Raw genomic sequence first — 22,954 nt, 5'->3', positions numbered from 1 at the left:
CTGGTCATTTAGGCACCCTTTTCTGCCTTATTCGTTATAAAAACAGGTCTAGCTCAAAATGTCTTAGTTTTAGTCCTGGACGGGTTTGTTTTGTTCCGTTATGACTATAAAACATCCAAGTCTTAGGAACACCCAAATCCCGTCCTTAACACTCCCCCCGACACGCCCCCTTGTGTTTTGAACACACTTCTGATGGACCTCATAGAAAACATCTAAAAATTGGTTTGAAAATATTGATTTGGATGTTTTTGTGAGGAAAAATGTCCAAATCCTGCTTTATGCCACTTTTTAGACATTTTTCTCTTTCGAAAATGAGCTCCATAGTATCACAGGAGTCGATATTCAAAGCAGTTTAAATGGTTACATCTCTTGTGCAGGGCAGTCTGCTGATAGTCTGTGGCACTTAACTGGTTAATGCCGCTGAATACCAGCACTAACTGCTCAAGTAAAAACTGGCTTTTTTGTGGACAGTCCAGGGGTGGAGTCTGCACTTATCACTGTCACAGTCACAAAGTGGGCATTTTACTAAGGCGCGCCAAAAAATGGCCTGCGCTGGTGTAAGTGCGTGTTTTGGACATGCGCAGGTCCATTTTCTAGCCCTCCTGCAAAAAAGGTCTTTATTTGTGGCCAAAAATGGATGTGCGGCAAAATTCCAACCAGTGTATTAATTTTAGGAATGGTCCCGTTCCGCCCCTTTTTCAAACTGCAAATCAAATTTAGGTGTGGATCCTGTGCCTAAATTTAAATGTGTAAAGTTCAATTAAATTTAATTAGTGCCAATAATTGCTTGTTAAAAAGCCAATTATTGGTGCTAGCTCGTTATTTAATTAAATCACCTGCAAATTGGATATGTCCGCAAACTTGAACATGCAATATTTGGTGACTTTTACAGAATTAGATTAGTGTGTTTTAATGTGAATGCACTAGCTAAATAACACTTCTCCACCCATTCCCCACCCATGACATGCCTCCTCCTGAAAAAAAAATCCCAAAAAGATGAATAATGCGCGATTAGAATGCACTGGCAGGCATTTTACCATAAAATGCCTTAACATATTTTGCTGTAAGGCTTTTTTTCCCATGTTAAACATACATTAGCACTTAACGTATTATAATAAAAGGACCCCTTAAAATTCTGAGCCTCCTGGCACATGGAAACTCCTACTGTACCTGAATATACCTGAGCTACAACCAAAAATACATGAGCCAAATCTTAATAGGATACATAGGAGGAACACACACAGAGGTGAATGCATTTGACTTAGTTTTCAGACTATGAAGGGAGGAAGAAGCTTGGTAAAAAGATTACTGCTACAGATTTTATTAAGAAACTAAAGATTTGTCAGTATTTGGGGGAAGCTGAAAAGAAGGCAGGGTGTTTTCTGTGAAATCTCCTGATTAGAAGCCACCAGGAAGTATACACTTAGGGGATCTTTTACAAAGGCGCACTGAAAAATGGCCTGCGGTAGTGTAGATGCGTGTTTTTGGGGCGTAGAATCATTTTTCAGCGCATCTCTAAAAAATGCCTTTTCTATTTTTGCCGAAAATGGAATGTGCGGCAAAATGAAAATTGCCACGTGCTCCTTTTTGGGTCTGAGACTTTACTGCCAGCCATTAACCTAGCTGTAAGGTCTCACACGGTAATGGTCTACGCACATAAATGCCAATTACTGCCCGATTACCGTCCATGGGCCAGAAAATAAAAATATTTTACGGCGAACATATTGAACGCACGTCAAAAATGAAATTGCCGCAAGGGCCACACAGTAGCCGAGTGGTAACTCAGAATTAACGCATGTTGGACGCATGTAGGCTCCTAAGTGGCTTAGGAAAAGGGCCCCTTAATTAGTTTTTTTTTTTTTTTAAACCCTAGGCAGTGAGTGTCTATCCAGGGAAAAAGACAAACTGTGAGGGTAACCTCATTTCCATTAGAAATATACCTTGGATTAAAGTTATACCAGAGGGCTATATGAAATTTGGGAATGTTACTGATCAGAAACTTTGGGTGAAATATCTTGAGAGATTAATGATGAGAGGCTAAGGTCTGTACGATATAGAGGAACTGCCAGCAACTGAAGCTGACAAAGGATGAGAGATGGTATATTCAAGCCTATAAACTACAGTCTGTGGTCAAAACAACTGAGGAATTTTATTGCCTGTCTGTAATTCCACTTTGGATTAAATGTGCAAGAGGGCTGTATGTTAGTTGTGACAATTTGCTAATTAAAAGTCCATGATGAAGCACCACCTGAAGCCTTAACTAACTCACATAAATGCTACCCCAGTGCTCTGCCTCATTTATACAAAAAGGAAGAGCTGACCTAAAGAACACCCAATCTGTGATAATACATATACAATTACCAATTTAAAGCAGACTGCATATAATAATTACCCATAGTAGTGATTATTTAAAGTCTTCTTTTAACAAATGAAGGTAAGAAAACTTGCCAATCACATCACATTGCATTTTGTATTGCATCTGTAGCATTCTTGTCTTTATAAACAAAGACAATTTGATAAATGTGACTTGAGGAATATTACACATATCTTTGGAGTCCTTTTTCGTTAGGCACTAATGTGAGTTTAACGCAGCTTATAAAGGCATGTGCTCAGGCGCCCTGTAGCGCTAAAAATTATTGTTATTTTTTGAAAGGGGGCGGAGAGTGGTTGTTCTTGCGCTAAACAGTTAACTCATTCCCATTAGTGCAATGCTAACTGGTTAGTGCAAGATTATCCCGTGAGTTCTTATCACCTACAAAATGTATGGCAGTAAGTGCTCACGCAGTAATTTTTTTAACGTCATAAGTACATAAGTATTGCCATACTAGGAAAGACCAAAGGTCCATCAAGCCCAGCATCCTGTATCCAACAGTAGCCAATCCAGGTCACAAATACCTGGCAAGATCCCAAAAAAGTACAAAACATTCTATACTCCTTATCCCAGAAATAGTGGATTTTCCCCAAGTCCATTTATAATGGTCTATGGACTTTTTCTTTAGGAAGCCGTCCAAACCTTTTTTAAACTCCGCTAAGCTAACTGCCTTTACCACATTCTCTGGCAACAAATTCCAGAGTTAATTACACATTGAGTGAAGAAATATTTTCTCCGATTTGTTTTAAATTTACTACTTTGTAGTTTCATCACATGCCCCCCTAGTCCTAGTATTTTTGGAAAGCGTAAACAGACGCTTCTCATCTACCTGTTCAACTCCACTCATTATTTTATAGAGTTCTATCATATCTCCCCTCAGCCGCCTTTTCTCCAAGCTGAAGAGCCCTAGCCGCTTTAGCCTTTCCTCATAGGGAAGTCGTCCCATCCCCTTTATCATTTTTGTCGCCCTTCTCTGTACCTTTTCTAATTCCACTATATCTTTTTTGAGATATGGCAACCAGAATTGACCACAATATTCGAGGTGCATGGCCATTAATACTAAAAATAGAAAATTGACTATTTTACTGCAGGAACAAAAAATGGCCACAGAAAGCAGGAAAATCTGTGCAAGGGTGCGCTAAGGTCACGTTTTGCCTCAGCTTAGTAAAAGGACCCCTTTATTTGGTACAAATTATTCAATATCTGTAACTATCTATGGGCCCCTTTTCCAAAGCTGTGACAAAAGGGGGCCTGCGCTGGCATCAGTGTGTGTTTTTCACATGCGCCGAGACCCCCTTTTACCATAGCTGGTAAACGGGAAGTCTCGCTTTCCTACAGGAAATGGCCATGCGGCTAGTAAAGCACTTGGGGGGGTGCCTTTACCACCACCCATTGAGGTGGCAGTAAGGGCACCCCTGCTAAACCAGTGGTAACTGGACAGCACACGACACTACCTGATTACACCCAGGTACACTCCGGCACTACAAAAATAAATACATTTTTGTAGTGCCAGAAATGACTGCACACTAGGAATGGGTACTTCCTCTATAGCGAGCGGTAAGCCCACATTGGGCTTACCGCTGCTTAGTTAAAGGAGCCCTATATTTGTGGTTACAATTGTGTTCTGCCTTTCCCTCCTCATTTCTGCTCAAGAGGCAATAAAGGGAGTCAGTCATTTTTATATTTATACTTAATCACGAGAGGGTTACTTGGAGGTTGTTGTGCAGAATATGGCAGTTTTCTAACAATATAGGTGCCCTTTACAAAGTGGCAGAAATCTAATGCAGGCTTACCGCACGCAATCCCGGAACTAGTGCTGGCCCAACGTGGCCGCTGGCGGCAGTTCTGACTGGAGCACTTGCCATATCCAGCACGCCATAACAATGTTTTTTTTAACGCAGCACTAACCTGGCAGTAATCGGGCATCAACATGCGTTGTCTGGTTATCACTGTGTACCACAGGAGCCCTTACCACCACCTAAGTATGTGGCAATAAATGCTCCCCACCGCATAGCCATTTTGGAGGGGGAGGGGCATTTTTACCCACTGTGGCAAAAAGGGCCCTGGCACAGGGAAAACAGCCCCTGCCACTACCACATGACCCTTTTTCCCACAGCATAGTAAAAGGACCCCATAGTGCATATATTTTGGGGATGGATATCTCTTTTGTCTAATGGAACACCTAAAAATCAGACTAATAAGAGATGTGGAACCCAAACTATGCACAGTAGCTAAGCTGATACTGTTAGGCTAAACTATGTCAGGAATTGTACAATACATGGTTTTCATAAACCTTCCTTTATTCCCCGACATTAATAAGCTGTATAATGTACCATTTTTGGCTCTGAAGCACTGCAGTGTACTATCCAAGGTCTCACAGTATATTACCCTGTTTTTAAGAACTTTCACTTTTCCTTTCTATAAACAAATGTTTATCTGCAAAGTGGTTTTAGTCTTTTTTCTTTTAGTTCCTGCTGCCTGCAGACTATCTGAAAACACTCTAATGATGCTCCATGCTATCTCCATCCTATGCCTTTATTCATATGAATGAGACTTTTATGTATTTATAAATCAGTAACAACAGAAGGAAAACATGGCTGCCTTCATGAGCTCTTTGAAAACAATATTACCTATGATTTTATGAGGGAATTATATAATATCTATGGTTGGGTGATAATACTGATGATTAAGGTACAATGTATAACAGAAAAAACAAGAAATGTATCAAATAAAGGGAATCTGTTGGAAATGTATATAAATAGGATTGTGCTATGTTATTTTTCCAGTCTTGTAAATCTTATAAAGCATTATAGCCTGCAGTCATTAAAAAAATAATAAGTTTATGGAAATAATGCCATGATCAGGAAAAGCAAGGATGTGGAAACAAATTAGCCTCAAATGATATACTTGGTCAAGAAAGGAATTGGACTTATACACTGCCATTCTGTGGTTTTTCCAACTACATTCAAAGCGGTTTACATAGTATATATAGGTACTTATTTGTACCTGGGGCGATAGAGAGCTAAGTGACTTGCCCAGAGTCACAAGGAGCTGCAGTGGGAATCGAGCCCAGTTCCCCAGGATCAAAGTCCACAAAGTCTGACCAATCTTTTGTATACCTACATACCAACATATTTTATAAAGTATGCATGTAAATGCTAACTCCCTGCTAACCCTGCCCCAAAATGCCTCCACTGAGTTTGAAGAAATCTATGCATATGCAGGTTTTATGCACATATTGGAATGGAAATTTTATAAAAGTCTTTTCTGCACATAAAACCCTCTTAAAATTACCCCCATGAAAGTAATTTTGAAACGTACCACCTAACGTATGCAGCAAGTAGGTGGCTAAGCTGCAACAATTTTCAAAGTGGGTACTTTCTTACAGATGCCCAGATGATGTGCAATGAAAGCCCTGTTATATAACAGTATGTGGGTGCCCAGATTCTATTATAGAATATAGTACGATGATGATCTCACTATTTGCGAGGGTTAGGTTCTATAAATTTGACGCAGAATGCAAAAATGCAAATCTTAAAGCATTAATCCTATGGGGAAACAGAGGATCCTGCTAGCCTCTGTTAAGACATTTTGTCAAGTAATCAACAAGTATACCAGGTTTTTTGTGAGTTTGTTAAGACACCATATATAAAGAAAATACAGCATAAAATAAATTCTTTTATGTTGTATTTTTTCTTTTTCGGATTGTAACAGATGTGTGATTCATCACACTGAACTCATAGCCAACAGCAGTAACAGACTTGCCATAATGAAGCTATCTAACACACATATTTATCATTAAGGCACATTCAGTCGTATGACTTATCTTCTGTATGTCTCTGTACTCAAATTACCCCTTTTTGTTAGTCACTTTGTTGATTCCTTCTCTTTCCTACACAATGTTTGAATTCTCCTACTCACCCACATATAGATTCATTCTACAACTCATTCTCTCTCCTCTAATATTTCTCCCTACACCCCTCCTCAGGAACTCAACTCATCGAGTAAATCACTGGTATACATGTGGGCTCTCCACTTATCAGGAAAGGTCCCTGGTATAGGGTCCTTCTCCTCTTACCATCCTCTCTAGACTCTGTTCTTTCTACCCTGCTGCACCATGTATCTAAAATAGGCTGCCTGAGTGGATGCATCTGCTCCCTTCTCTGGCTTTAGTTAAATATAATCTTAATCCTAATAGGGGATTATATAATTCATAGGAGGTACCTAAAACATTAACAACAAACAATACTCCTGTTCTATATAATTACAAAATCTTTATTAGTGAAACAAACCAGTGCATTAAAAGAATTACCAAATGTATCCCTGCAACTCAACTCACACTGCCATCCACACCAGACTTACACCCTGATCACATATGTAAATCCCACAAAGAACATTGAACATAAACCCTAAATTGCAGTTTCTTCAGTCTCTGTGTATCATCAGAGCACAATCTCAATAAAGATCAGTCAGTGAGCCCTAAAAAGGACACTAGGGCACACAAAACCCAGTTAGTTAAGATAGCCTAAAAAATTCAGCTTTTATAGAGGCCACTTTGAAATCTTAGACCCTTATTCTGCCTTTATATACCCATATTGTTTTAATCATTTCTCATTAAAAAAAATTTAAAACTCCCTCATTTTCTTATTTGTTCATCCTGAATAGACGGTAAGCTTTACACAGCAGTGTACAGTGCTGCATACATTTAGGCCCTATGATCAAAAGCCCCGCGCTGTTCCAAACAGCGCCCTAAAAATAGCGCCGGGACAGCGCAGGGCTTTCTGCATCGATGATCAAAGATAATGCATGCAAATCTAAGCAGCGCTATTATCTTTGATTATCATGTTGAGTGCGGGAGAATTGCGTCTGAGCATGCACTCAGCACAATCCTCCCGCATTGTTTGACAGGTCTGGGCTGTCAAAAGCCCAACCTGTCAAACAGCCTGCCGAGGCCCCGAACAACGAGGGCTGGAGCTCCGGTGTGTCTCCAGCCCCCCCCCCCCCAAACCCCCAGAAAATGTCGTGGCCAAACCCTCTCCCACCCAGCGATGGGGAGGGGGCTGGAGGTCCGGTGGACCTCCGGTCCCCCCCCGACGATCCCACCCCCTCCATGTTCAGGGAAGGCTAGAGATCCGGTGGGTCTCCAGCCCCCCCCAAACCCCCAGAAATCGAGAAGTGGCCGCCTCCGGCCAAAGGCTCTCCCACCCTCCCACCCAGTGACAGGGGGGGGTGGGGCTGGAGGTCCTATGGGTCTCCAGCCCCCCAAACCCCCAGAAACCTTTGAGTGGCTGCCTCTGGCCAAAGGTTCTCCCACCCTCCCATCCATCGACTGGGGGGTTGAGGGCTGGAGGTCCGGTGGACCTCCAGCCCACCCCAACTCTTCCCCCCCAGCATTCTACTTCGAATACCTGGTGGTTCCTGGTGACAACACCCCCTCTTGGCCCCCCTACATTTCGTTGGAGGAGGGACGCAGCATGCCTGCCTCCCTCCTCTTCCAGTCCACGCTGATGCAAAACCACCCATTGCATCCTGGGATGCGATGGGCGGGGCTACAGACCATGTAAGGGAATCGCTCCCTTACATGGTATGTAGCCCCGCCCAACGCATCCCAGGATGCAATGGGTGGTGCTGGGTGTCGCCATTTTGCATCGGCGTGGACTAGAAGCGGAGGGAGGCAGGCATGCTGCATCCCTCCTCCAACGAAAGGTAGGGGGGCCAAGAGGAGGTGTTGTCACCACGGACCACCAGGTATTCGAAGTAGAACGCTGGGGGGGAGGAGTTGGGGTGGGCTGGAGGTCCACCGGACCTCCAGCCCCCAACCCCCCAGTAAATGGATGGGAGGGTGGGAGAACCTTTGGCCGGCGGTGGCCACTCAACAGTTTCTGGGGGTTTGGGGGGGCTGGAGACCCACCGGATCTCCAGCCCTCCCTGAACATGGAGGGGGTGGGATCATTGGGGGGGCCGGAGGTCCACTGGACCTCTAGCCCCCTGATCACGTTTGCTTTGGGGTTGAACGGGGGCCTGCCAGCATGCAACTGCATGCTGGACAGGGCTCACCATTCCTCCCCAATGATCCACAAAATCTAACGCCAGCTCAGAGCTGGCGTTGATTTTGCCGCGGCCAGCGACCCAATCTTTGGCGCGCTGGACGCTGATCATTGGGGATGAATGCGTTAAGCGCTGATTAGCATGCATTTGCAAGCTAATTGTGCTAGAAGCCCTGTTTAGCATGCATTTGCATGCTACTTGCACTAAGAGCCCTCGAGTGCATTGTTTCAGGCGCTCGAGGGCTCTGATCATGAGTCGGCAGCAAACTCCGGCGCTAGTATGGCATTAACAGCCTCTAGCGCCGGAGTTTGCTTTTGATCATGAGGGCCTTAGTTACACTATAAGTATTAGTAGTAGGTTTGGTTTATTCCTAGAACTGGAATGACAAGTAGTTGACAAAAGATCAAGTGAAAACTGGTCTTCCCGGCTTCAAGTTGTGCACTATGTCGTTGTTTGTATATCAGTTAGACCCCAGAGGAAGTATCAGAGCAGGAGGCAAAACTCAGAAAGAGAGTGAGCTCACAGGAGCATTGATAGTTACAGGGAATCTTGAATTGAGAGTAAGTAAGCTTCCAGGGCCAAGTATTCTGGGAAGTAAGCAGCAAAGGCTCAGTCTAGAAGTAAAGACAACTGGGCACTTGCAGCTAATTAAGCAGTCAGCCTGTGAATGAAGAAAAAGTAGGTCTGTCTGCAGAGAGTTAGAGAGGCAAAGGGGCAACATGGCACTTACCTGGTTGTAAACAGCAGTGGGTGTGAACCAGTGGCGTACCAAGGGGGGGCGGTCCACCCCGGGTGCATGTCGCTGGGGGGGTGCCGCGCGCCGGTCAGCGTCGTTCGTTTCCATGCTCCCTCTGCCCCAGAACAGGAAGTAACCTGCGTGCACCTGGGGGGAGGGGGTCCTTTCGCCGGGGTGGGGGGGTGTCCTTTCGCCAGGGGGGGGGCGCATCGATGATCCGCCCTGGGTGTCAGCACCCCTAGGAACGCCACTGGTGTGAATTGCATGTGTACTGTTTGGGTAGCACGTGAGACCTTACTACTAAGTCAGTGTGTGGTGACGGTAAGGTCTCAGGACGATAATGGTCACACGCTGGTTTTTATTTTGCCACAGGTCCATTTTCTGGCCCCTTAAAAAAAGGCCCTTGTTCTAGGATGTGGTAAAAGCCGGTGTGGCATGCACCCAAAAGATGTGCTCGCTCTACCACAGGCCACTTTTTGTCATGGCTTTGTTAAAGGGCCCCGATGTGTTTTCTGTGTGAAGTGGTCTGATTAGAAGTCACAAAAAACATTTCCTTAATGATCATGTAGAGTAATCTTCTAATTAGAATAAACATGTATATATAAAGAAACGTAATATATTGTGAGCTGGGTCTCCCTTCCACGTGGTGGCCAGAGCCAGTGGTGTGCTGGAGCCGGCTCGCACCGGCTCGCAAAAGCTGCTTGTTAAATTTTGACAGCTCTTGTAAGCCGGTTGATGTTGGGGGCGAGCCGGCTCCATTGCGGGAGGTAAGCATGGCAGGAGGGCGCCATCACAGGCCATGCTTACCTCCCCTGCCGCTCCGAAGCATATCCAACCATGTCCTTCGCTCCCACCTTCCCCTCCCGCTCCCCTCCGTCTTTTTTTAATTACCTCCGTCGAAGCGCGCGCCATTTAAAGCCCTGCTGCGTGCTGGCCGTCTCCAGGCTTCCGCTGCATGCTTCGGATGATGTTCGTGCCTTAGTCCCGCCTTCATTCTGACGTCATTTCCTTTTTTCACGAAGGCGGAACTAAGGCACGAACATCATCCGAAGCAAGCAGGGGAAGCCTGGAGACGGCCAGCACGCAGCAGGGCTTTAAATGGCGTGCACTTCGACGGAGGTAATTAAAAAAAGGCGGAGGGGAGCGGGAGGGGAAGGTGGGAGCGAAGGACATCTTTGGACATGCTTCAGAGTGGCAGGGGAGGGAGGAAAATCACTGGATGGGTAGAGGGGGGCAGGGGAGAGACCTGCTGGGCATGGGAGGGTAGAGGTGGCAGGGGAGAGACTTGCTGAGCATGGGTGGGTAGAGGGGGGCAGGGAAGAGACCTGCTGGGCATGGGTGGGTAGAGGGGGGCAGGGGAGAGACCTGCTGGGCATGGGTGGGTAGAGGAGGGCAGGGGAGAAACTTGCTGAGCAGGGGTGGGTAGAGGGGGGCAGGGGAGAGACTTGCTGGGCATGGGTGCGTAGAGGGGGCTGGGGAGAGACCTGCTGGGCATGGGTGGGTAGAGGGGGGCAGGGGAGAGGCTTGCTGGCATGGGTGCGTAGAGGGGGGGCAGGGGAGAGACTTGCTGAGCATGGGTGGGTAGAGGGGGGCAGGGGAGAGACCTGTTGGGCATGGGTGAGGCTTGCTGGGCATGGGTGGGTAGAGGGGGGCAGGGGAGAGAAGAGAATTGCTGGGTATGGATGGATAGAGAGGGGCAGCGGAGAGAGGAGAGTTTAAGGACATGGATGGAGGGGAGAACAAGAGAAATTCTGGACATGTATGGAGGGGAGGGAAGGGAGAGAGAAGAAATGCTGGACATGGAGGGAAGATAGAGGAAGGAGATTAGATGAGGGAAAAGGAAGTGAGGAGTGTTTATTTACACCTTATATGTGTGTAAACAAAGAAACTGACACCTATTATAAAGAAGAATAATCAACAATTTTTATTTTTTCAACTGTCCTCACTTGGACAGAGGCTATATGAGAACATCATATAGGAAGCAAAGTATACTCACAATACATGATCAGCAATAATACAGAGATATATGTTTGCTTATGTCACATATATTTTGCTCTTCTCATATACACTTACATTCGTACTGCACCCAATTCCTGCACGTCAGCTACCCATCTCTTTGAAGCCCGTTCTTTCTTATCTGCAAAATGTCAGCAACATTCTTTCTCCTCCTGCACAGACTTTCTGTCTCTGTTTCACACAAGGCTACCCAGCTCAAGGCTGATTCTATGACACCCTTATTGTTTTCACAGGTTTGTGACTCATAGCTCTTTTGCCTTAATACTTATACTTGCACTTCACTGACCATAGGAACTTTATACTTTCTCATTATATTTATGCAGCATGTTTTATTATTAACAGGAGAGAAACTGCTCATGGATGGAGAAAATAGGCAGAAGCTGGATCCACTGTACAGTCAAGTATGTGAAGGACCAGAAATGAAGAAGAAAGGAGGAAAGAAAAGAAATAAATGGAAAGGAAGCCCTGGAAACGGAGTCAAGGAAACAGATAGAGAACAGCAGAATCAGATACTGGACCAGCATGATCAGAGAAACAAAGTCACCAGACAACAAAGGTAGAAAAATAATAATTTTATTTTCATTATAATGTTTGGAATATGTCCACTTTGAGAATCAGGTGCTGAACATTAGAAGTTTATATTTATTTACTTATTTATGGCATTTCATCCCATATTAAACATGAATTAGATTGGAACCTGGGATAATTTAATTTTTTTTTCCTGGAGAGAGTAATGTGTTGGCCGCCCCCCCCCCCCCCCCCCCCCCCCCAGGGTATAGCCAGCTCAGCAATTTTTGGGGGGGCTCAGAGGTGGGTGGGGGGCACAGTGGTGGACGGGGGGCACAGAGGTGGATGGGGGGGCGCCGAGGTGGACCGGGGGGGCGCCGAGGTGGACCAGGGAGAGAGCCTCTTGTTAAAAATTTACCAGCACACCACTAGCCAGAGCTAATCCTGCTTAGATTGGCTGACTGTTTCCCCGGTATGGGCTCCAAACCACCTCCTCGCTGCACTGCTTGTCCTGGTTTAACCGCTCCCCAGCTAACCTGCGCCCAGGATCAGCTCACGACCGGGACACACAAAACTTCAGCAGTCTTATAGTTCTTGAAAACCACAGGTCTTTATTTTCTCAGCACCTTTTAATACATTTTTAATCTTCAAGCAATTTCCTCATCAACAATGCAAGAGTCAGTTCAGTTTTTCCACATTCAGCTTATTAACCCAGTCCAATCTTAACTCAGAATATCACAAACAGCAAATCTTTGTCTTGCTCCTAATTATAGCCTCCCCTCATCAGCACTATCTTCTACCTTTAGATAGTTTATGGGTTAGCTTCTTCCACCAGTGGCTTCCCCACTGGATTATTTTCTCCTCTCCAAGTATACACAGCTTGGGCCACACTCCCGCCACCATAGCCTTTACCTTTTCTGAGGAAGTTTGAGCAAGCCCTCCAACCTTCATGCACTCCTCCTCTTTCTCTTCTCTTCTTTCCTCTATATCCCATTCCATCTCCTCCTCCACCCTGGGTTCCCCCAGCTGCTGCTCATTCCCTGGATCAGAACTCATTTCCCAATCATTCACTCCAGTGCCTGAGAGTCCTGCTGATGCCCCAGTGGTTTCTGGGACTGGTCGTTTCTCTCCCTAACTAGTGTTTTCACTGGGACTTTGACCACTAGAGGGCGAACCTTTTGTCTAGAAGAGATTAGTGAAGAAGAATCATTACATTTCAAAGGAAAACCTCTTCCCCGTCCCGGTCTCAGCATGACTAGAACTGGACTCCTTTCAGAGTCCTCACAATATGCTAAGACATAATGCAGGAAGGAATCATATCCTGGAAATGTTATTGTCTGTATGAGAAATGTACCTTGGAAAATTAACTGGAAGTATGCACTAGAAGTTAACTGTGAGTTTAGTATTTAAGGCCACAAGCAATAAGCCTCTTGTTTAAAGCCACGGGTTACAATTTTGACCAGGGAGGGTTTAAGAAATATTATGGTTTGGTGAGAGTAATTAGGATTAAGCTATTCAAGTGGCTGTATAAATATATGTGTGTTAGCTTTGCAAAATTTAAGCAAAAAGTCTATGGAGAAACAGCCCACTTAATTTTTTTTACATAAAGCATGTAAATAGTTTACCAGTGTCTGCTCTTTTATGAAAGAGGTTCCTGTTTCAAAGAGCTAACCCAAATGGGGCCTCCATCATATACTGTGCTACTTATTTTCAAAACACATGGAGGGACATTTTTCATACGATGTTTAAATCTGACTTTGGACGTTTTGCTGGAAATGTCCAAAAATCAAGTAGTAAAAATAACCATTTTCATACCAGAAAAACATCTATCTTTTTTTCTTTGAAAATGACCATTTCCTAGATGTTGTTGTGCTTAGTACATTTGTCTTTTTGGACCATTTTCCAAAAACAAAGCAAAAAACGGCCAATTAAAAAACACACAAAATCAAGCCATTGGGATGTAGGAGGAGCCAGCTTTCCTAGTAGACTGCCCACACAGGCATCCCAAGAGAGCAGTGGGGCACCCTAGGGGGCACTGCAGTACATTTCAAATAAAAGGTCCTAGGTATACATCTCAACATGACCCCCTTATATTGAATGGTGAACCCTTCAAAACCAATGAAAACCTACTGTACTCAATCTGTACACCACTACAATAGCCCTTATGGCTGCAGGTGTCACCTATATGTGGGTACTGTAGGTTTTGGGGGGTTGACACTTTCCACCACAAGTGTAATAGCTAGAGTGGACTATGGGTCATCTTTTTAACAGTGCACATCACCAACCAGTAGGCTATTCCAGGAACCTGATTGCTGCTCTAATAGGACTGGCCATAACACCTGAAGTTGTCATAGAGGCTGGTATGCACTGTTTCATTTACATCTTTGCAGGGGGGCAGAAGGTCAGTGACCACTGAAGGAATAAGGGGATGTCATTCCTTTATTTCTGCAGTGGTCATTTAGGGCACTTTTTGTGGCTTATTCATTATTAAAACAGGTCTAGACCAAAATGTCCAACTTATAGCCCTGGATGTTTTGTTCCATTATGGCAGAAAAACGTCCAAGTGTTATGAATGCCCAGATCCCACCGTTAGCACGCCCCTGACATGCCCCCTTGTGATTTGAATGCATTTCTGACAGACTTCATAGAAAAACATCTAAAAATTGGTTTAAAAAATAAAACAATTTGGACATTTTTGTGAGAAAAGCGTCCAAATGTAGATTTATGCCTCTTTTTGTACGTTTTTCTCTTTTATTTATTTATTTATTTATTTATTTATTTATTTATTTATTTATTGCATTTGTATCCCATATTTTCCCACCTATTTGCAGGCTCAATGTGCTTACAATACTTCATGAATAGTGGAAATATGTTAGAAAATAGACATTTAGTGTTACAGGAGAATCTTGGGTAACATGATAATGATAAAACATGATAGTAATATAACAAGCAGATATTATAAGATAGTTCTGAATATATGTGGAGGAGTGGTGTATGTTCACATTTGTTGATCTTTGTGGTATGCCTTATTAAAGAGATGAGTCTTCAGTAGTTTGTGGAAGTTGGTTAGTTCGTACATCGTTTTTAAGTTGCGCGGCAGTGTGTTCCATAACTGTGTACTCAAGTAGGTGAAGTTTGACGCATGCATTAGTTTGTATTTTAGACCTTTGCAGTTGGGGACGTGCAGGTTAAGGAATGTGCAGGATTATCTTTTAGCATTCCTGGGTGGTAAGTCTATCAGGTCTGACATGTAGGCTGGTGCTTCTCCGTGAATGACTTTGTGAACTAGGGAGCATATTTTGAACGTGATGCGTTCTTTAAGTGGGAGCCAGTGTAGTTTTTCTTGTAGGAGTTTATCACTTTCATATTTTGTTTTACCGAATATGAGTCTAGCTGCAGTGTTCTGGGCTGTCTGGAGTTTCTTGATTATTTGCTCTTTACAGCCGGCGTAGAGTGTGTTGCAGTAATCTAGATGACTGAGCACCATTGATTGTACCAGGTTATGGAAAACAATCCTTGGGAAGAATGGTCTTACTCTTTTTAATTTCCACATTGAGTGAAACATGTTCTTGGTTGTGTTTTTCACGTGGTTCTCAAGTGTTAGGTGTCGATCGATGGTAACTCCAAGAATTTTTAGGGTATCCGAAATTGGAAGGTTCAGATTTGGTGTGTTAATGGTGGTGAATTTGTTTGTGTTATGTTGAGAGGTGAGTATTAGGTATTGGGTTTTTTGTGCGTTAAGTTTCAGCTGAAATGCATCCGCCCATGACTGCATGATATGGAGACTTTGGTTGATGTCATTGGAAATTTCCTTTAAATCTTGTTTAAATGGGATGTAGATCGTTACGCCGTCTGCATATATGTATGGGTTGAGGTTTTGAAAATGGGCCACATAGACTTACAAAATTACAAAGTATCCTGTGTAACTTTGTAAGTCTATGTACTTTGAAAATGAACCTCCATATATCTTAAATCACAGATATAGCTATTTATCAACACCATAGCTCTTAAGCATTCTAAGTAATGAAAACAGGACATTACTTCTAGGCCTTGCTGAAATGCCACAGCCATACAACATTTCAGCATAAGTCAAAAGTTAGCCATATCCAAAAGATATGGATCAGTAAGGTTAATTCTAAAGGTTTCATTGGTAAAGATATTTTTTTATTCACTTGCCCATGAACTGAGTACAACAAGGAACATTTGGAAAAAATGATCCAATAAGGGGGATAATTGCATACCATCTCAAGCCTGTTTGTGTATTTCATTTAAATTCATTTCTCAAAACTATCTGGGATTGCAATTCTACTTTTTATCTCTATAAGTCACTGAAAATTATTCATGCAATTTTAGGTGCGATTCCAAATTACTTGCATAATTTAGAAGAATTATGAGCCAATTAGTGGCAATATTTGGATTTTTAACAAGCAATTATTGGCATTAATTAGATATGAATTGGGATTCAAGTGCCTAAAATTTACAAACAGTTCAAAAAGGGGGTGCAGAAATGGGAGGGCCATGGGCATTTCGAGGTGGAGCATAGATGTGGTTTTGATTTACGTATGTAATTTGGGCACCACATGTAAATTTAGGGCATTTGCACCACGTTTTCGTTGGTGCATATGGCAGTATCTAAATTTACATACAACTCTTGCACCTAAGCACTGTTCTATAAACTGTACCTAACTTTAGGCACAGCTTATACCATAGTGCTTAGGTGATTTTTTTCCAGCCCCATGTACAGAATCCAGCCCCAATCAACCTGGGGTACTTCAGTCATCTTATCAAGGTTAATATTAATATAATGTTGAGAATTGCTGTAAGTTGCTGGTAAATATGCATGCAACTTAAGGGTGCTCCATACTGTAAGCTGGGTTGGCTGACAGTTTATCATTCCATGCCCCTCTGCCCCTTTAGCATGCTCATATATTCTCATTTGCAGCTGTGATCTGTTGTGCAGTCCTTTGACCATCTGCTTAAAACTGGATGGTTGGGCATCATGCTTTTAACTTGTCACAATGGCAGCCTTTCCTAATGCAAAACCAATAGAAATCAGCTAAAAAGGAGTCTTCAGCATAAGGCCTGCCATTCCATGCTGCTTGTGGATCATTAGGACCGGCTCCAAACCCCCACTTTACTTATTCTCTGTTTGACATGCTCAATTTATCTTCATCAGGTACTGACAAAGGAAAGTGAAGTGGCTTGTTTTTCACTAATCAGATGATACTGGTCAAATGGGATGGTTATAATTTTCTCTCTTGTTCACTTTTGGATTGCCGACTGTATAAGTACATGTCTCCATTCATCAGTTCTCACAAGGTTTAATTACCTCCTATCCTCACTTGAATGCCAGAGCATTGAAGAGTAAACAGAAGAAAAAAATATCTGAAGAACAAAAGGCAAATAGTGAGGACAACTGCCTTAATAAGGTACTATACATCAGAAGTAAAGAAAGAGACAAAGCCTTCAATATATTTTTTTCTCTTTCTCAACATTTTAACAGTTTGCTGCAGATTTCAATTTTAGCCTGCAAAGGCTACAAATGGATCTGTTTTTCAAATAAGAAAGACGTACAAATTAACTCAGTTTTAGGTGCAAATTGTCATTGTGGGTATCTTGAAAACCAGGCCTGTGGGTTACCTGTCAGAAATGTAGCTGAGAACAGTAGCGGAGCCAGGTTGATGGCATGGAGGGAGCGAAAGCGGACTTCCGCCGGCGCTGGCGCACATTTTTAATGAAACACGATGAGAAAAAAATAGGTGCCGGCAGAACTCCGTTTGGGGGAACGGCCACTCCCCTGGCACCCCACCTAGCTATGCCACTGGCTGAGAACTCTTGAGCTAGAAATACAAGTTTTATGTTTTCACTATGGGGGAAATTCAATACAGGGCACCCAATGGAGAATCACAATATAAGCACCAAATATTATGGTACCAAACAGTATCCTATAAAGGCATTTACATGGCTTTAGGGCCCTTTTACTAAGGCACGTAGGCCCAGCTACCACGTGCCCCGAGTGGTCATTCCAATTTTGATATACGTCCAAAACACGCGGCAGAAAATAATTTCTATTTTCTACCGTGTGGCACTAACCGGGTGGTAATTGGCAGTGTACGCTTGCTGATGATTACTGCCTGGTTAACGCATGAGACCTTACATCTATGTCAATGGGTGGCAGTACGGTCTCAGGCCCAAAATGGTTGTGCGCTGACTTTTATTTTGCCGCATGTCCATTCATGGTCAAAAAATAGGCCTTTTTTTTGGCCCACCTTAGTAAAAAAGGGCCCCAGTGTTTTTATAGATTATGGGAATAAGGTGCCATCTATGCATGAACATGTAGCCATGGCTATGTTGCTCTGCATTTGGGCATAACTTAAGTTATCCCACAATTCTGTAAAGGTTAAATTGCATGCACAAATTTACATGAAGTGCAGATTTGCACATGCAATTTAATTGAATAACAAGCCAATTAGTGCCAATTGGCTTTAACAAGCAATTATTGGCACTAATTACATTTAATTGGGTGTTACACATGTAAAGTTAGGTGTATGATCCATGCTTAAAGTTTACATGCAGCCAAAAAAAGGGGGCACGGAAAGGGATGGTCATGGGTATTTTGGGGCAGACTGGGGATGTGGTTTTGAGTTACATGTGTAATTGCAGAATAAGGATGATCCATGTGTGAATTTAGGCACAGGCATTTGCACCATGTTTTCATTGGTGCAAATGGTCACGTCCGACCATACACTTAAGTATTATTCTATAAACTGCACCAAACTTTAGACATGACTTATAGAATAGTGCTTAAGTGGGTTTTTTTAGTGATGATTTTAAGTGCCATTTACTGAATCTACCCCTATTTGCATATCCAGTAGAGCTGCCCACTGCCTGGCCTTGCTTCTCCTTTGTGAACACTTCTTTCACATAGGCACTAAATTGAATAAGCGTTTATTATATAGAATCATGGCTAGCACATATGTGGGTATGTGCCGATTAGTGGTGCCTTTTATCTATGTATGTGTGCTAGTTATTCTGTAACATACTATGGGTATTTGATGCCTACCCATAGGCATCAAATTTATGGCATTTCCTTTCATATTTATAAAGCATAAGGAACCACTGTATTAGCAAAAGAAAGCAATGTTCAAGCAAAAAGCAGGAGGTACAGGAGTAGGGGTGTGCAACCAGGACTTTTTTGCTTTGTGTCATTTCTCATGTTGTTTATGGAAATGTTTATTTTGTTCAAGGTTTTCTGAGTATTTTTTTAATTATGGAAGCTGTGTCGCCAAGATTGTGCTCCTGTGTGTTGGTGATCAACAATCACTCATGATTGAAATGAAGACTTTGCACTATGTGCTGTGGTCTATGGACAGTCTTTTTAATATCATTAGATATATAGGAAAATTATATATATATATATATATATATATATAATTATTATTATTATTATATATTATTATATATATTGTCTAATGTTATGCACTATTTCAGCGCAGATAAGTTTTATAATGGAAGCAAGGCACTTAAATGGATCATCTTGATTATGCTAACACACTTTTAATAAGTTTACCTCAATTTTGTTTGAGAAAACTTCAAACATTGCAAAACACAGCAATTCGCATTTTAGGTAGATCTAGTAGGGAGGATCACATAACACGTCTTCATATTCAATTCTACTGGTTGTCTGTATATTTTCAGTTCCAATTTAAATTGTTAGTTTTGACACATAAGGAAAATAGGGTCTCTTTACCAAATTGCGCTAGCGATTCCCGCATGGCAAAGCCCATTGAAAGTGAATGGGCATTGTTGGCATTGCCGCTCTGGGAATTGCTACCACAGTTTTGTAAAAGAGGCCCATTACGAGCAAGTACCATTGCCTCTTGTGTCGTTAATAAAATCTTATGTTCTGAATAGGGAATTGCACTCCTCTGAATCTCTAAGCCCGGTGTTACCAGGATTAAAGAGGCTCAGTTAGCTATCACTCGTAAGTGGGCTTTTTATGTGGTTGCCCCAGATCTTTTGAATAAGATACCTTTTGCTCTGCATGCAGAGCGCTGTTTATTGCATTTTAAACATTGGCATTTTCTGTTTTAACTTTGAGGAATTGAAGTTTATATATATATTTTTTGGTAGGATCTCCCTGTGGAATGAGTGACTTGAGTGCTGTGGGCTGTCATATTTTTATTGTAATTCTTTTTCATTTATTCTTTTATAATTGTATTGTAAACTGTTTTGGTATTGTTTTGTGTAGAGCAGCATATTAAATTAAATTAAATATAAACTATAAAAACAGTAGATCCATATGGAAGTACACTTATGCTCCCAGATACAGAATAGTGCCTAAGTGTTTCCACATGGATCTGAAAAGGAGGGGGGGGGGGATAACCATGGGAGGGACATAGGCAGCTAAGGGAGATTACCTTAAAATGTGCACAGTTTAGTAGAATCGGGATTTACATCTGGATTCAGTTGGTGTAAAATGGTGTAAATGTCTGTGCCCAATGTTGGGCACAGACCCCCAAATTCTCTATATTGCACCTTAATTTCCGTGCAGAAATCGAAGCATATTCTATAACAATGCATGTAACTTAGGGGCCCTTTTACAGAGTGGTGTTCTTTTTCGGGATTGCCACCGGCCCAACACGGACACTGGCGGTAGTCTCACCCTGAGCACGCCATTTCTGGGGGGAAAAGAAACCCAGCGGTAATTGGGCATCGCCGCATTCTGCCCGGTTACCGCCAGGTTAGCATGGGATCCCTTATCACCACCTGAGTGGATGGTGGTAAGGGCTCCCTGTTGCATGGCCATGTGGTAAGAGTTCTCTTACCGCATGGCCATGTGCGCTGGGGAAGTTTTTACCCGCTGCAGTAAAAAGGGCCCTGGTGCATGGGAAAAACAGCCCCCACCGTCAGCACAGGGCCATTTTTCCTGCATCGTGGTAAAAGTGCCCCTTAAATGGTTAACTAGCTAATAAGCATTTCTAATTGGATGTTAACAAGCAATTATCAACACTAATTGGCATTAACATTTACGCACACAACTCACTAAGGGCCCTGTTTACAAAGGTGCGTTAATGTTTTTAATGTGCCTACACTTAGTGCACTTGCTAATCATGTAGGTGCCTATAGGGATATTGTAGGCATGTACATAGTTAACGCATGTACATGGTTAACGCGTGTTAAAAACGTTAACATGTCTACAATGCTGCTTAGTAAACAGGGCCCTTAGTATATTCTGTAATGTGGTGCACATACATTCTAAGTCATGTGGAGGGGCATAATCGAACTGGGAGCCCATCTTTAAGGGTGCCCATCTCTAAGGACGCCCCGGCGAAGGGGCGGGGCATCCTGTATTATTGAAAAAGATGGGCATCCATATTTCATTTCAATAATATGGTCAGGGACGCCCAAACCTCAACATTTAGGTTGACCGTCTTGACATTTAGGTCGACCTTAGAGATGGGCGAACTCGGTTTTCGCCGATAATGGAAACCAAGGATGGCCATCTCAAAAATGACCAAATCCAAGCCATTTGGTCATGGGAGGAGCCAGCATTCACAGTGCACTGGTCCACTCTCACATGCCAGGACACCAACCGGGCACCCTAGGGGGCACTGCAGTGGACTTCACAAATTGCTCCCAGGTGCATAGCTCCCTTACCTTGGGTGCTGAGACCCCCAGAAAACCCCCAAAACCCACTACTCACAACTGTACAACACTACCATAGCCCTTAAAGGGTAACGGGGGGCACCTAGATGTGAGTACAGTGGGTTTCGGGTGGGTTTTGGAGGGCTCCCATTTACCACCACAAGTGTAACAGGTAGGGGGGATGGGCCTGGGTCCGCCTGCCTGAAGTGCACTGCAGTACCCACTAAAAACTGCTCCAGGGACCTGCATACTGCTGTGATGGAGCTGGGTATGACATTTGAGGCTGGCATAGAGGCTGGAAAAAATGTTTTTAATGTGTTTTTTTTGGGTGGGAGGGGGTTGGTGACCACTGGGGGAGTAAGGGGAGGTGATCCCCAATTCCCTCCGGTGGTCATCTGGTCAGTTCAGGCACCTTTTCGAGGCTTGGTCGTGAACAAAAAGGGACCAAGTAAAGTCAGCCAAATGTTCATCAGGGACGCCGTTCTTTTTTCCATTATCGGCCGAGAACGCCCATCTCTTAACCACGCCCCTGTCCCGCCTTTGGTACACTGCCAGCACTCCCCCTTGAACTTTGGTCGTCCCTGCGACACAAAGCAGTTGAGGACGCCCAAAATCGGCTTTCGATTATGCCAATTTGGGCGCCCTTAGGTGAAGGACGCCCATCTCCCGATTTGTGTCGGAAGATGGGCGCCCTTCTCCTTCGAAAATAAGCTGGATAGTTGAAAAGGGGGTGTGGCCATGGGCAGAGTGTAGGTGTTTCTAAAATCGATGCACATTATTATAGGAAACACCTGCTCTGCGCATAATTTAGGTGTCAGGATTTATGCCAAGTAAAGCATGGCCTAAATGGACGTGACCAAATCTGGTTGCATCTGCTTGGTGTAATTCTACATACAGCGTGAAAATTTAAGCTTATTCTATAAAATTTAGGCACACATTAGAGAACATGCTTAGGTGTATTTTTTTTCTGCGTGGATTTTTCTGGCGCCATATTCAGAATCTAGCCCAGATTGCAGCGCTATGTACTGTTCGATAAAGAACGCTCATCTATATTGTTCAGGGCTGATTTTTTTAAAGTCATAGACTGAATCTAGCCCACTGTGATTTTCTTCTCTAGACCTGTCTTTAAGAAGAAACATGCTATCAATGCTCACGGCACTGTGATAGGCTTTATGCATCCACTTTCCTAGATATTCCTTCTCATTAAATGTCTCCCTCATATCAGGTGCGTGCGTGTGTGCGTGCGTGCGTGCGTGCTGTTCAAATTATTGCTGTTGTAAGGGATGTGCATTCATTTAAAATGACACGGGAAATGTGAACAACAATTACCATGTCTTTTTATAACATTAAATGAAAATAAGTGGAAAATGAACATGAAATCTGTATTTTTTTTTTTAAATTTGCCTCCTAAAGTGTGCATTCTTTCTAAAGAGCACATAATCTTTTGAAATGTATGCACATACCTACAGGAGCAATAATTTGAACAGTATGCAACTAATATGAGGGAAAGTTGGAAAAGAAGAGATATCCTGGAAAACCTCGAGCCCTGATAGTACGGTTCTTCTTAAAGAGAGGTCTAGAAATGAAAATCAAAATAAAGTTTGTACAATCAATTTTTCCTATACCTC

This window comes from Microcaecilia unicolor, chromosome 8, assembly GCF_901765095.1.
Source record: "Microcaecilia unicolor chromosome 8, aMicUni1.1, whole genome shotgun sequence".
Taxonomy (NCBI): Eukaryota; Metazoa; Chordata; class Amphibia; order Gymnophiona; family Siphonopidae; genus Microcaecilia; species Microcaecilia unicolor.
This window is presented reverse-complemented; position numbering follows the sequence as displayed.